The sequence below is a fragment of the Heloderma suspectum genome, chromosome 3 (genome assembly GCF_057233095.1).
Source record: "Heloderma suspectum isolate Gila_16-S chromosome 3, 16-S_ref, whole genome shotgun sequence".
In the NCBI taxonomy this organism is placed as follows: Eukaryota; Metazoa; Chordata; class Lepidosauria; order Squamata; family Helodermatidae; genus Heloderma; species Heloderma suspectum.
The window spans coordinates 323,096,483-323,109,316 of record NC_139460.1 but is presented as its reverse complement, the minus strand read 5'-3'; the positions used below and the strand labels follow the sequence as shown (position 1 = coordinate 323,109,316).

The 12,834-nt window shown below is 49.9% G+C and overlaps 1 protein-coding gene across 2 annotated transcripts in view; it reads right to left on the bottom strand.

Moving 5' to 3' along the window:
* LOC146351733 (solute carrier family 12 member 9-like) overlaps window positions 1–12,834 on the bottom strand; it is a 115,487-nt gene that overhangs the window by 21,247 nt on the left and 81,406 nt on the right. The gene's annotated exons all lie outside the window — the stretch shown is intronic.

Genomic DNA, 12,834 nt, shown 5'->3' with positions numbered 1-12,834 from the left:
GTTGTGATCCACACAATCAAAGGCTTTAGCATAGCCAATGAAGCAGAAATAGACGTTTTCTGGAATTCTCTTGCTTTTTCCATGATGCAGCGAATGTTGGCGATTTGATCTCTAGTTCCTCTGCCTCTTCGAAACCCAGCTTGTACTTCCGGTAGTTCTCGGTTCGCATACTGCTGAAGCCTAGCTTGTAGGATTTTGAGCATCACCTTGCTGGCATGTGAAATGAGCGCAATTGTATGGTAGTTTGGACACGCATTGCCCTTCTTTGGGATTGGAATGTAAACTGACCTTTTCCAGTCTTGTGGCCACTGTTGAGTGTTCCAGATTTGTTGGCATATTGAGTGCAGCACTTTAACAGCATCATCTTTTAGGATCTTAAATAGCTCAGCTGGAATACTGTCATCTCCGCTAGCTTTGTTGTTAGTAATGCTTCCTATGGTCCACTTGACTTCACTCTCTAGGATGTCCGGCTCAAGGTCAGTGACCGCACTATCATGGCTATCAGGGACATTCAGATCTTTCCTGTATAGTTCTTCTGTGTATTCTTTCCAATCTCATCTGCTTCTGTTAGGTCCCTGCCTTCTTTGTCCTTTATCATGCCCGTCTTTGCACAAAACGTTCCCTTGAGATCTCCGATTTTCTTGAAGAGATCTCTAGTCTTTCCCATTCTGTTGTTTTCTTCGATTTCTTTGCATTGTTCATTTAAGAAGGCCTTCTTGTCTCTCCTTGCTATTCTCTGGAATTCTGCATTCAGTTGGGTATATCTTCCCCTTTCTCCCTTGCTTTTCGCTTCCCTTCTTTCGTGAGCTACTTGTAAAGCCTCATCAGACAGCCACTTGGCTTTCTTGCATTTCTTTTCCTTTGGGATGGATTGAGTTGCTGCCTCCTGAACAATGTTACGGACCTCTGTCCATAGTTCCTCAGGCACTCTGCCTATCAGGTCTAATCCCTGAAATCTATTCCTCACCTCCACTGTATATTCATAAGGGATATGATTTAGGTCATACCTGAATGGGTTAGTGGTTTTCCCTACGTTCTTCAATTTAAGCCGAACATTTGCAACAAGAAGCTCATGATCTGAGCCACAGTCAGCTCCAGGTCTTGTTTTGACTGAGTGTATAGAGCTTCTCCATCTTTGGCTGCAAAGGACATAATCCATCTGATTTCGATATTGAGCATCTGGTGATGTCCATGTGTAGAGTCGCCTCTTGTGCTGTTGGAAAAGAGTGTTTGCTATGATCAGCATGTTCTCTTGGCAAAACTCTATTAGCTTTTGTCCTGCTTCATTTTGTACACCAAGGCCATGCCTGCCTGTTATCCCGGTGATTTCTTGACTTCCTACTTTAGCATTCCAATCCCCTATGAGGAAGGGGACATCTTTTTTTGGTGTTAGTTCTAGAAGGTGTTGTAGGTCTTCATATACTCAATCAACATCAGCTTCTTCGGCATCAGTGGTGGGGGCATAGACTTGAATTACTGTGATGTTGAATGGTTTGCCTTGGATTCGTACTGAGATCATTCTGTCGTTTTTGAGACTGTACCCCAGTACTGCTTTTCCCACCCTTTTGTTGACTATGAGTGCTACTCCATTTCTTCTAAGGGATTGTTGCCCACAGTAATTGCTATAATGGTCACCTGAATTAAATTTGCCCATGCTTGTCCATTTTAGTTTGCTGATTCCCAAGATGTCGATGTTCAATCTTGCCATCTCATGTTTGACCACCCACGAAGTAAGACCACCCTGAGGCACTGTGGGAAATTCCCAGGGTGGCTACACCCAGCTGCCCAGAGCCCTGCTGCCAAAGCCAGGTAAGCCTGCCTGCACCCACCGGAAAACTCTTTGGTGGGGCCGTGCTCTGGAACGCAGTCTCAACTCCAGGCTGGGGGAGGAAGCAAGTGCTACCCTGTGGGTCAAGACTGGCCGGCTTTCTCAGAAATAAGGTGTCCCAGGCAGAACTCTAGTCTGCTGGTCGAAGTCATGGTTTTGCCTTGAGTGCCTTAGCAGAAAAATGGCATATAACTATAAATAAATACATCCAAGTTGGATAGAACAGGTTGTGACAAGGCCAAAAGCCAGTTGGACCCAAACTCCTATGAGCTGCCCTGATGGCAAGAGTCTGCCCGCTGTTCCTTGCGTGACGGGGATGGAGATTTCCCCTTACGACTGCTGACCAAGATGGGATCCGAACCCAGGTCTCTAAGTTTCAAATCGATCCCTCAGAGTGGCAGAGAGGCAGCAGTGAAAGCAAGCCTGTAAGGATAACTGGCATATGGCTTAGCAGTGGGACAGAAGTACCGTCACTGTTAAAAACAACAACAAAAAACAATAAATGTTGGGCCATGTTCTCAAAATCTTATCAAGGGACGTGTTTAAAGAGAGGATGTGTCATAGATCAGGCCTGTATGGGAGCCCTGGTCCTTATTTTTGTCTGGGACAGGATGCAGTTGCTCAGTGCTGGAAGGGAGCACACTCTGTACATGCTCAGGGGTACTCTTTTAAAAATTTCTCTCTCTTTCACTAAAAAGGAGGGACGTGCCCAAAGCTGATGGGGTGCTAAGGAGACATGGAGAAATGAGGTTACAAGAACAATGGTGCCTTGAAAAAGGCAGCCCCCCCCCCCCCCACATCACTCCTACTTGTACCTCCCACAGAGAAGGAAAAGATGCAGACTGAGCCGTCAGGAGCAGGGGCTGGCCCTTCAAGAGTCCTGGCCGCTCATCATTGCAGGGAGATGCTTTATTCTCCCATGTCCTCTGGCTTCACAGGGCTAATCAGTGCTGGAAAAGGGCTCCATGAAGAACGATGCTGAATCCGTGTGCGTGCATGTGTGGCGGGCGGGAGGGGGCAGGAGGTCTAGATTCAATTACTCCTTTTAGAAAGCGCTCAGCCCCTGGCAAGATGAGACCCCATTTAGAGTGTGTTAAATAGCTGTAAGGGTGAGTGTCACACAGGCATGATAAGAGGGGAAAGCTGCCAGCTAGTTAACACAGTGCAGGCGGCTTAGGGAGACCAGAGCAGGAGGCTCTTCCGCCTCCAGTCAAACAGCAAAAGGCAGGCTCAGAAGTGCCATAACTGCGATGGAGTGAGGGATCGGAACCTGGGGGCTCAGACGCTCCCTAACCACCCTTGGTGAGCACCCTAAAACTCAAGGGCCTCTTTAATAGCATCGACCTCACTGTCCCTGGGGTGTCCACAGGCCCCCAAGCCTGCTAGATTTCAGCTGGAGGGCATGACCAGGATGTGGCCTTACACTGGAGCAGACCACTTGTCCCATGAGTCCAGTATCATCTACTTCTGGGGTCTCCAATGGGCCCATGGACACCTCGTTTGGTGCCTGCCGGGCTCCCTGCCCTTCCTGATTTTCATTTTATTTCTTAAGATGTTTTAGTTTTTTTACTGGGAGGCTGGCATACTGCAAAGGGAAGGGCTGCCCTCCAGCACCATCTTTATTTGGGTCCAAAATGTATTTTTGGTGTTCTGGAGTTCAGACCCCGCACTGCCTTGTAATTAGGTTCTCAGACAAGTTGCTTTTCTTTGAGCCTCGCCCCTTTGCCTTCTGGGAAATGGGCGTTTTGTGACCGGCCACACCCACCGTGGCAGCCATTTTGAGACTGGACAAGGCCCCCTCACCATGGCAGCGATTTTGTGAGAGCACCATCTCTCAAACTTCCAAATGTGCCCACTGACCAAAAAGGTCATGTGAAGGAAGAAGACCTATTGTAAGGTTGTGTGAGGTTGACATGAATCTCTTGGATTTTGTGGAGGTGATTGCAAGAATGGAGGTTACATCCATAACTTCAGGATGAACTTGCACATCTTCCAGGAGGAAGATGCTTTTCTCCAGAGTCATGGAGATCTCTGGCTTTATTGAAGGTCCATTCTTGGCACTGGAGCAAGAGAGCGGGCCACAGGGGGTTGCTTAGTTCTTGGAGGTGACAAGCTCTTGATCTCATGAGGGGATGGCCCTTCACAAGGGTGTTTCTGAAGTTAGCGCTGAGCCTGACTGTGCTAGGGAGAGGCCCTCTTGAGTTTGGGCGCTGGAGCTGTGACTGGGTCTGAAGCTCCTCTGTGAGTCAAGCTACCAGATGTTTATTTAAGGTAAGAAACTAGAGCTGATGTTAGCTAGAATATTACAAATAATAAGATTTCAACCTGGTTGAGCAGAGAGATCCTGGGAGACCAAGAAGCCTGCCGAACGTGGTTCTGTTAACTCTGTCAACCATGCCTTCTATTAAGATAAACAGGAATATTTGATACTAACTGCTGGCTTGAGAGGAATCTGAGTTTCGCATTTATTAAGAATATGCTTGCTGCTAGTTCTACTATACTTTTAGTAATCATAACCTTTATGTATCTAGGGATGCTTGTGATCTGCTTCATCATGCTAAAGATGTTATTCTCTTAGATTGTCTGAGCAATACATCTACGTTCCTTAGCACCAATTTTGTGCTGTCTGACTGTTCCGTGACCACTACCCATCAATTCTTATATTTCCTGATGCCCAGAACAATGAGAGAAGATTTATATATCTGTGTCTGACTGGGCTCCACAATCATCACAATTTCTCTCCTGGTCTGGTGACCCGCAGGTGAACCTGTCTCAGGTATGGAAAAATTAGTCGGATGGAGCGGGAGTGATGGGCCATCTCCATTGGAGACCCTGGTCTAGTCAGACTGGCAGCAGGAGAGTCTTTCCGATCACCTACCATCTGACTATTGAACTGGAGATAAGTTCTGGCCTCTCCCCAAATCTACTGTTAGGGGTAGAGGCTCTCCTCTCTGATCCAACCCCGGGGGGGGGGGGGGGTCCCTTCCAGCCTGGAAGTTGCTGGGTGGGAGTGGCCATGAACTCCTTTGGTCTCCTTTGGCAAGGGGCAACACAGCCTCGGCCCCGCATCTGCCAATGTGGAGCTACTATTGCTATGACTGACCCACCCTACAGACCTGTTCTAAGGATTAGTGAGATAATATGCGCAAAGCACTTTAAGCTCTTTGGGGAAAGTGTTCTATACATGTGCAAGGATCTGCAAAGGCTGCCAGTCCATTTCCAGGCCCAATTCAAAGGTCTCCTATTATTTTTTAAAGCCCTAAGCAGCTTGGTGTCAGGTTACCTGAAGCAACTTCTCCTCCCATATATACCTGCCCAGACCTGAAGATCATCTTCAGAGGCCCTCCTCCAGGTGCCCCCACCAAATGAGGCAAGGTGGGTGGCTACTGAGAGGGCCTTTTCAGTGGTGGCACCCTAGTGGCAGAATGCTCTTTCCAAACAGGTTCACCTGGTGCCTACATTGTGGTCTTTTCAGCTCCTGGTGAATACCTTGTTATTCTCCCAGGCTTTTTAGTATTTGTGTCTTGTTTTTAAATACTTCTTACTGTGCTTTTAGATCTTTATAATGCCGCTGGCATTTACTCTGGGTTTTACTTTGGTTTTATTCTGTTTTAAACTTTTAAAGGTTTTCTATTATGTCACATTGTATTTCGGGGTTTTAATTTCTGTGAACTATCCAGACAGCTTTGGCGATGGGGTGGTTAAGAAATGCAGTCAATCAATCTTTTAATCCTGGGATTGTACTTGGGATCCAGAGGTCCACGCTACTGCAGTCTGGCTCCCACCTTTGCTCTGCAGGATTTTGCTCAGCACTGGGGCTGGGAATCCCTCTTCATGGCCTCTGTGCAGAGGAAAACAGGGCACACGAGTCTGCCAAGGCCACTGCACATGAGTCAGGCAACATCTTGGGCTCTCTCTTTTGTCCACTGACTAATGGCCTGTCCCTGTTCCTGAGGGCAGCATCACAAAAGCAGCTGTTTGTGGACCAGAGGTTACATCTATAACTTCAGGATGAACTTGCACATCTTCCAGGAGGAAGATGCTTTTCTCCAGAGTCATGGAGATCTCTGGCTTTATTGAAGGTCCATTCTTTTCGGCATCACCATCCTTTGTACACATCCCCCCGCCCGCGGGAAAAGCAGAGCCAACTCACACCCTGTAGCCAAGCCATATTCAGGGCTGCATGTTCACAGCAAAACTGAAGGGGCGGAGAATATGGTAGTGGATGCAGAACTCAGCTGCCCAAGAATTTCAGCTAAGAAGAGGTTTCTAGCCATTATGGCTGTAAAGCTTGAAAGCATGTAGGAAATGCTTGCCGAACCTCAGAAAAGTGAGAGAGGGGGACTGAATACGATTGAGCAGCGGTGGCAGGGGACTTTAGCACCCTGCATATCCGATGGCTCCTCCGTGGCCAGCAAAACCACAATAAAATTTAAAGAGAAATGCACACAAATGGGGTTGGACTTGATGGTCTTGTAGGCCCCTTCCAACCCTACTATTCTATGAAATAACATAAGATTATGCAAATATACGACTGGTGCAAATTGAGCAACAAGCAGTAGCTTTTGTTGGCACAGAATCTGGACTGCCTAGGCACAGAATTGTAATCCCCCCCCCCCGCAACACAAACCCATTGAGCTCCAGCCATATTTTATTCTGTTTATTCTATTTTATTTGGCAGCTCCCATGCCCTGTGCCTGGAAGCAGCCTTGATCCTCCTCCTCTTTCTTCTCCTCAAGCACCAAAATACTCATTCCAACCCTTCTCTCCCTGCTAGTCACAGGGGCTTGCAAACTGCGTAATTATCAATTAAGCATCCACTTAGAAATCAGGACTTGGAGAGTCCTGTCTGGAGGCCGAAGGAGGAATGCAGAGACAAGGGGCACTCAAGACTTCCAGTTCTCCGCTTCCGAGGCTGTTTTCACCCACGATGCTAAAAACCGCTTCCTGCATTTTTGCTACCTTGGTACTGCTCATGTAGGGCTCTTCTCTCATTGGCCAGACAGCCCCTGGATTTAAAAAGAAGGCCTCTCGCCAACACGTATCCTGCATGTGCAATGGCACTACAGAGAATCAGAGACCAGGGTGTTGAACCTCTCTCAGCCAGAGGGCCAATTTAATTTCAGAGAAGCTCTCAGGGGCCACATTCAAGGGGTGGGTGAGGCTGAAGGCAAAGGGAGTGGGACTAAAAATACCCCCCCAAATAGTAGCATGTTGTAGGTTAAAGCTCTTCCTGCAAGTAACTAAGCTTAGAAAAAGTATTTCAACCGTTTAGAGAGAGGGAAAAACTGCACAAAAGCCAGGAAACCACCAAATGATCGGTGGGTGGAGAAGGGAAGAGGCCGGCTGGGGAATTCCAGAAGGCCCGGATTGGGGCCTCAAGAAGGCTGGATTTGCCCCTGGGGCTGAGGTTCCCCACCCCTGATCAGAGACTTGAACCAGGCGCCTGTGCTTGGAACCAAGTCTTCCGGGCTGAACTTCGACGGACTGTGTGCTCTCAGGACTCAGAGGTTTCAGGTGCAGAAAAGATGCATTAACATCACCCCTGCGACTGGCCGGCACTATGAAGCCCTGGATCGGCCAGGCCCATAATAAATACCGGACAGTTGGCCCTCTGCATTTGCCCAGTCCACAGAGCAGCAGGTGCCATTTCCGTTCCACTGATCTGTGCAGGGGAACTTGGCCTTCAGGCCTAGCTTTCAGTCCCATCTCCCACACACCAGGCCTGGTCCTGACACAACTAGATGGCGGGAAATCTGTGAATGCACTTCCCACCTATATTTTTTAAAATTAGAAGAAGCCATGGAGAGAAGGGGCATGCTGGCTGGGGATGATGGGAGCTGTAGTAGTCTGAATCATAGAATCATAGAACAGCAGGGTTGGAAAGGGCCTGCAAGACCATCGAGTCCAACCCCCTGCTCAATGCAGGGATCCAAGTCAAGCACCCTTGACAGGCAGCTGTCCAGCCTCGTCTTGAATGCCTCTAGTGTGGGAGAGCCCACCACCTCCCTAAGGAATTGGTACCACTGTCGTATTGCTCTAACAGTCAGGAAGTTTCTCCTGATGTTCAGCCTGATGCCTGACACTAGTCCTGTCGCTAGTTTGGGGAAGGGTGATGGAGCATTTATCTTATGGAGGTTTCGGGTGGGGTGGGAATCGCCAGCAGCCCCCTGGAAAAGCTCTAGGCAGTGGCGGCAAGTTTCCCCTCCCACCATGACTTTCTAACCTCTGCTTCCAAATCTGGATGGGGGTCCAGCCTCTATCATGCCTCTTGCCCCACCCTCCCAAATTCAAGCCCCAAATTCTCATTTCAGAACTTTCAGCTCAGCACTACAAAAACAGCTGCCGAGTGTGTGTGTGTGTGTGTGTGTGTGTGACAATTTAGATCAGGAAAATGGTACGAGGAGAAAGCGTTGAACTCCCCTCCCTTGGTAGCGTGGTCCTGATCCAAGCCCAATCCAAGCAAGGCAGCTTTTAGCTTAAAAAGAAAATCCCAAGATCCAGTGATGGAACTCCCACTTGGCTCTCATGTAGTTTAGTACTTTTCCTCATGTGTGAAAACAGCCAAAGCCTGTGACCTGGTTCAAAGGATCAGGAAAAGGTGTGGTTTCCATTTGCGTGTTGAATGTGAGATGTGCACCCGCTCCTCCCCAAGACCGCAAGAGGCTCCCAATGCTAATTTAACACCACGGAAAACACGGAGGAGGGAAGTGCGGCGAGTATGAGTACGGAGGCTGTTAACAGCTTCTCGGATCATTTACAAACCAAACTCCTCTATTCCCCTGGAAGCGAAGTCGATTTAAGCGCCTTTATCAAAAGCTCAATTCCCAATTTGAGCTGACTTGCCCCTTCTTCACGCAGGCACTGGATGCCATTAAAGCGCTTTCCCCCTGTGGCACAGCCGATCAGCCCACTCTAAACTCGCTGTGCCTTTTCCAGAGAGCATCGTTCGGGAGCCTGGCTTGCGTGCCCTTACTGGGGACGTCTGACTTCTGGCCGCAGCTCCTCAAGCGGCAGCACCTCTGAGACCTGACCCAAGCACCCGCCCATCTTGCCTGTCTCCGAGAGAGTCCAGTCAGCCGGATGGGTCCCTGGGACACTCCCGCACAGGGCACAAAGGCAGCAAACCGCACCCCGCCATATGTCCTCAGCGTCTTGTATGCAGAGGTATACTGTTTGCAGACCAGGAGGCTCCACCTAGAGGTTGTGGCTCTGAGCTCCCGACTGACCTCTGCCTCCATGAATCCATCCACCCCCTTTGGAAAGCCATCTCGGCTAGAGGCCCCCTCCGCTTCCGGCACTAGTAAACCCCATGCCTGAATTCCGCACTGCATGATTCAAGGCTTCCTTTCATCAGTCCTCGCTTGCTGCCGTGCAATTTCACTGGGCTACCTAGAGTTTTAATATAGGGGAAATACTGAGGGAGGGAGGCTAAGACATCCTCACCCGGCGCGATGCAGTGCAGGCAACGTGCCCCCTCAGCCCTCCACTGGGGCAGGTGTTGGACCTGTCAAGGATCTTTATATCTTTATATCCTTGGTGCATCCCCCCCCCCATCTAGAAGAGGCAGGACGTGCAAACGGAGAAGTCTCTTTGGCTGCATCTGTTCTTCCTCACATGTCTGTTCCCTCAGAGGAACACAGGAAACTGCGTTATACAGAGCAGGGCCCTTGGTCCATCTAGCTCAGTATTGTTAACACTGACTGGCAGCAATGGCTCTCCGGGGTTTGGGGATTCCTTCAAAGCCCTATCTGGAGAGGCCGGGGTCAAACCTGGGACTTTCTGCATGCAAAGCAGGGGCTCTCCCACTGAGTCACGGCCCCTCCCCCACATGTCCACGCAAGCTCCCTGTCCTCTGCACCCCTAGAAACAAACTGTCGCTTCTGAGCTCAGCCAGCTGCAGAACGATCGCCAGGGCAGGCGAATTGCCACCACACCACACCTACCGCCAGCCCTTCGACAGCAGAGACTTGGGGATGCACAGCTTGTATCAGAGAGCGTGGTTTCCACACACGTCCCCCCCGCCCCCCCCCCCGAGATATAAGCTGTGGATCCTCAAATCTCAGCAATCAAAGGGGTTGGTAGGTTTCCAGGCAACCCTGAGCTCCAGCACCCCCCATTTTAGAAACAAGATTCATCTTGTATAAATAGGAACCCCAAGTATTGCTATGGCCTTGGAGGACATGAATACACCCTTACTTCCATGGAGTACTGCCATGAGTCATTCTAGGCTCAGGGCATTTATATGCCTCTTTCTCAAGAACCAGAACTAGGGCGAGTTAAGGGTGGCTCTGGACCTTTGAGGATGCCAGGGCTGAAACCCCCAAGTTCTCAGTGCTCAGATAGACTGCTCCTGCTCAAAAATGTCAGGGCAAAACCAGAACACATACATCCTGCTGGCTGCTGCTGTCCAATGTCACGTTCCCGATTTTTCACCTCCCACAACAGCAGCAGCTAACTGGACTTCGTTGGGTGGGGCTGCAAGCTCAGTTCCAGCTGTAACGGTGGCACACGACCTGGCCTGCTGCACCTGTTATGCCTCTGAGCGAGGTTGCGCTCTGTCATTTGACATCATTGAAGGGGCCGCTGTTAGTACAACCACTTCAGCTCTTGGGCAGTGAACCAGAACGCCCCAGTGACGGAAGGAGGCTCCTTCTGACCCCACAAGCCCCCAAACCTACCTGCCGGAGCACCCAATAGCCTCCAGCAACATGGATGGAGAGAAGAACCCCTCCTTTCTGTTAGCCAACAAGGCCCTTGACAAAGCTGGGCCATGTTGGCTGGGAATGGTGGGAGGTGCAGTCCACCACATCTGGAGGGCATCAGGTTAGGGAGGGTGGGCTACGGGCTCCCATGGAGCTCTAGCTCTCTTGAGCGGAGCTCCATGGTCCCTGTCCTTGGTGCTGAAGCTCTATAGGCTGCTGCCTTGCTGCCCTCCAAAGGAGCCCAACTGAGCTGTCTCCTTGGGTCATTAAATCATAGAATCATAGGGTTGGAAGGGGCCTACAAGACCATCGAGTCCAACCCCCTGCCCAGTGCAGGAAGCCTGATTCCCAGGTGGTCTCCCATCCAAGCAGCCCCGAGCCTGACCAGGACCACAGGGGCAAGACAGCAAACCCTGGCAACAAAGCAATGGGCTTAGGTTTCAAGGAAAAGGATTTCAATTAAAAATTTGGGAGAACGTCCTGACGCTAAAAGCCAATCAACAATGGAACAGGCTGCCTCGGAGGAGGATGGACTCTCATTCATGTGAGGCTTTAAGCTACATTACCACAGGGGCCGTAGTCGCAGTGGATTTCCTGCATCAGCAGGGGGTTGGACTGGATAGCCTCTGAGGTCCCTTCCAACTCTTATCATTCCAATGCAGAGTGTGGCATCAGCAGCCATACGCCACAGCTGGCTTCATGAAATGCACGAGTTAGTACACCTGAAATCCGTTCCCTAGTCTGGGTGCGACGCAGCAGCCCATCAGTGCTGCATGCTTGTTTATGCGATCACGGAAGGCACCTTGAGTTTGTTGACTCAGGGTTGTCATCCTGAAACAACAACTGCCTACAGAATTTCTCTGGTATTTCACTCTGCCACGAACACTGTCTAGAATCATTCCCAGGTTGCTGCAATTCTGTGTGTGTGTGTGTGTGTGTGTCTGCAGAGAACTCTGCACTTCATCTTCAACGTGCCAGCCAAGAACAACCACCCTGCTTCTGGCTAGGCAGGATTACCTACTTGCTTCCACATGCACACTGAATCACGGCAGTCAGCATCTAAAAAACCTTTGCTTCAATGTATTTAGAAACAAACAAGTTTCTAGACCTTACGGCTAAAGACATGCATGTGTAGGCAACAGCAAAAACCAGAGAGGGGAGTGGCCGAGGGGGTTGAAGCAGGAACTATTCAGCCTTAATCCTTCCCTGTGGCTGACAGAGGCAAGATCGGTGATGCAAAAATTACGTGGAAATTTACTTAATTTGCTCCAGTCGCAAATTCAAGCTTGCCTCAGTGCAGAAATCAGACTCTTCTTTTTATAGAAAGCACAAACGCCCCTGCTTATTACGTTAACGATCACCGCTCCTGTCACCAGGCATTTACCAGCATAGCTTGGCTCATACTGGCATGCAGTCAAGGTGCAAGCCAGCCCAGGGGACGCACCAAAGCAAGTCCGGGATAAGGCAGAGGAGACGGGAGTTGCTGGCCGTCCAGTTCACTTCGACGCATCCAACACACACGCTCCCCCCGTCGCCCCAGCCTGCTGGTGCGGATGCCAACACACACCACTGTCTTGGCTGCATCCCGCTGCAGCCAGCTCCCGCAGCTGTATATCAAGGCCCTTCTCCGTGATTTACAGAGCGTGCCTACAATATAATCACAACTCGGCAACAATGTACCAAACAGATTTACTTCTCCTGAGCAAATATGTCTCCGAGTAATTCATTACCCAACGGGATGCCAGCTCAGAACTCATCATCCATCTACTAACCAATGGGGATGGACCTCACAACTCATCTCCTGTCCCCTGTCCAACGGGACCAGAGCTCACGGCTTTATCATCCGCACAGTGTCCAATTGGAGAAGAGCGTCCTGCTTCCCATCGGTCCGGAGTCCAATGAGACAGCTGGCTGGAGACCCGCCGCCCAAAGGGGGCCAGAGCTGGCAATTCACCATTAAGTGATGCGCTTTTGGTTTATGGTAGCCGAGATTTACAGCTTATAAACAACTTATTATCCGACACGTTTCAGCTCATTGAAAAACAGAACTACTGGTCGTAAACAATTCATTATCCACCATGTTGCCAATATACTGGCAGGCCGAGGCTGCTGTGAATCAGACAATGCCAGGCGGTATCAGCACAGAAGGCGAGCAGTGGCAGGCTGTTGCAAAGGGTTCTGGAGAAGGCCTGGTCCACAGGCAATGGGACCTCTTTCCCTCTCTGCTTACCCACCACCATCTCTTCTTGTCTTTTTTGCTCCAGCTCTCTGTCTTTCTTGCACTCTCTATCAATTCCTTCT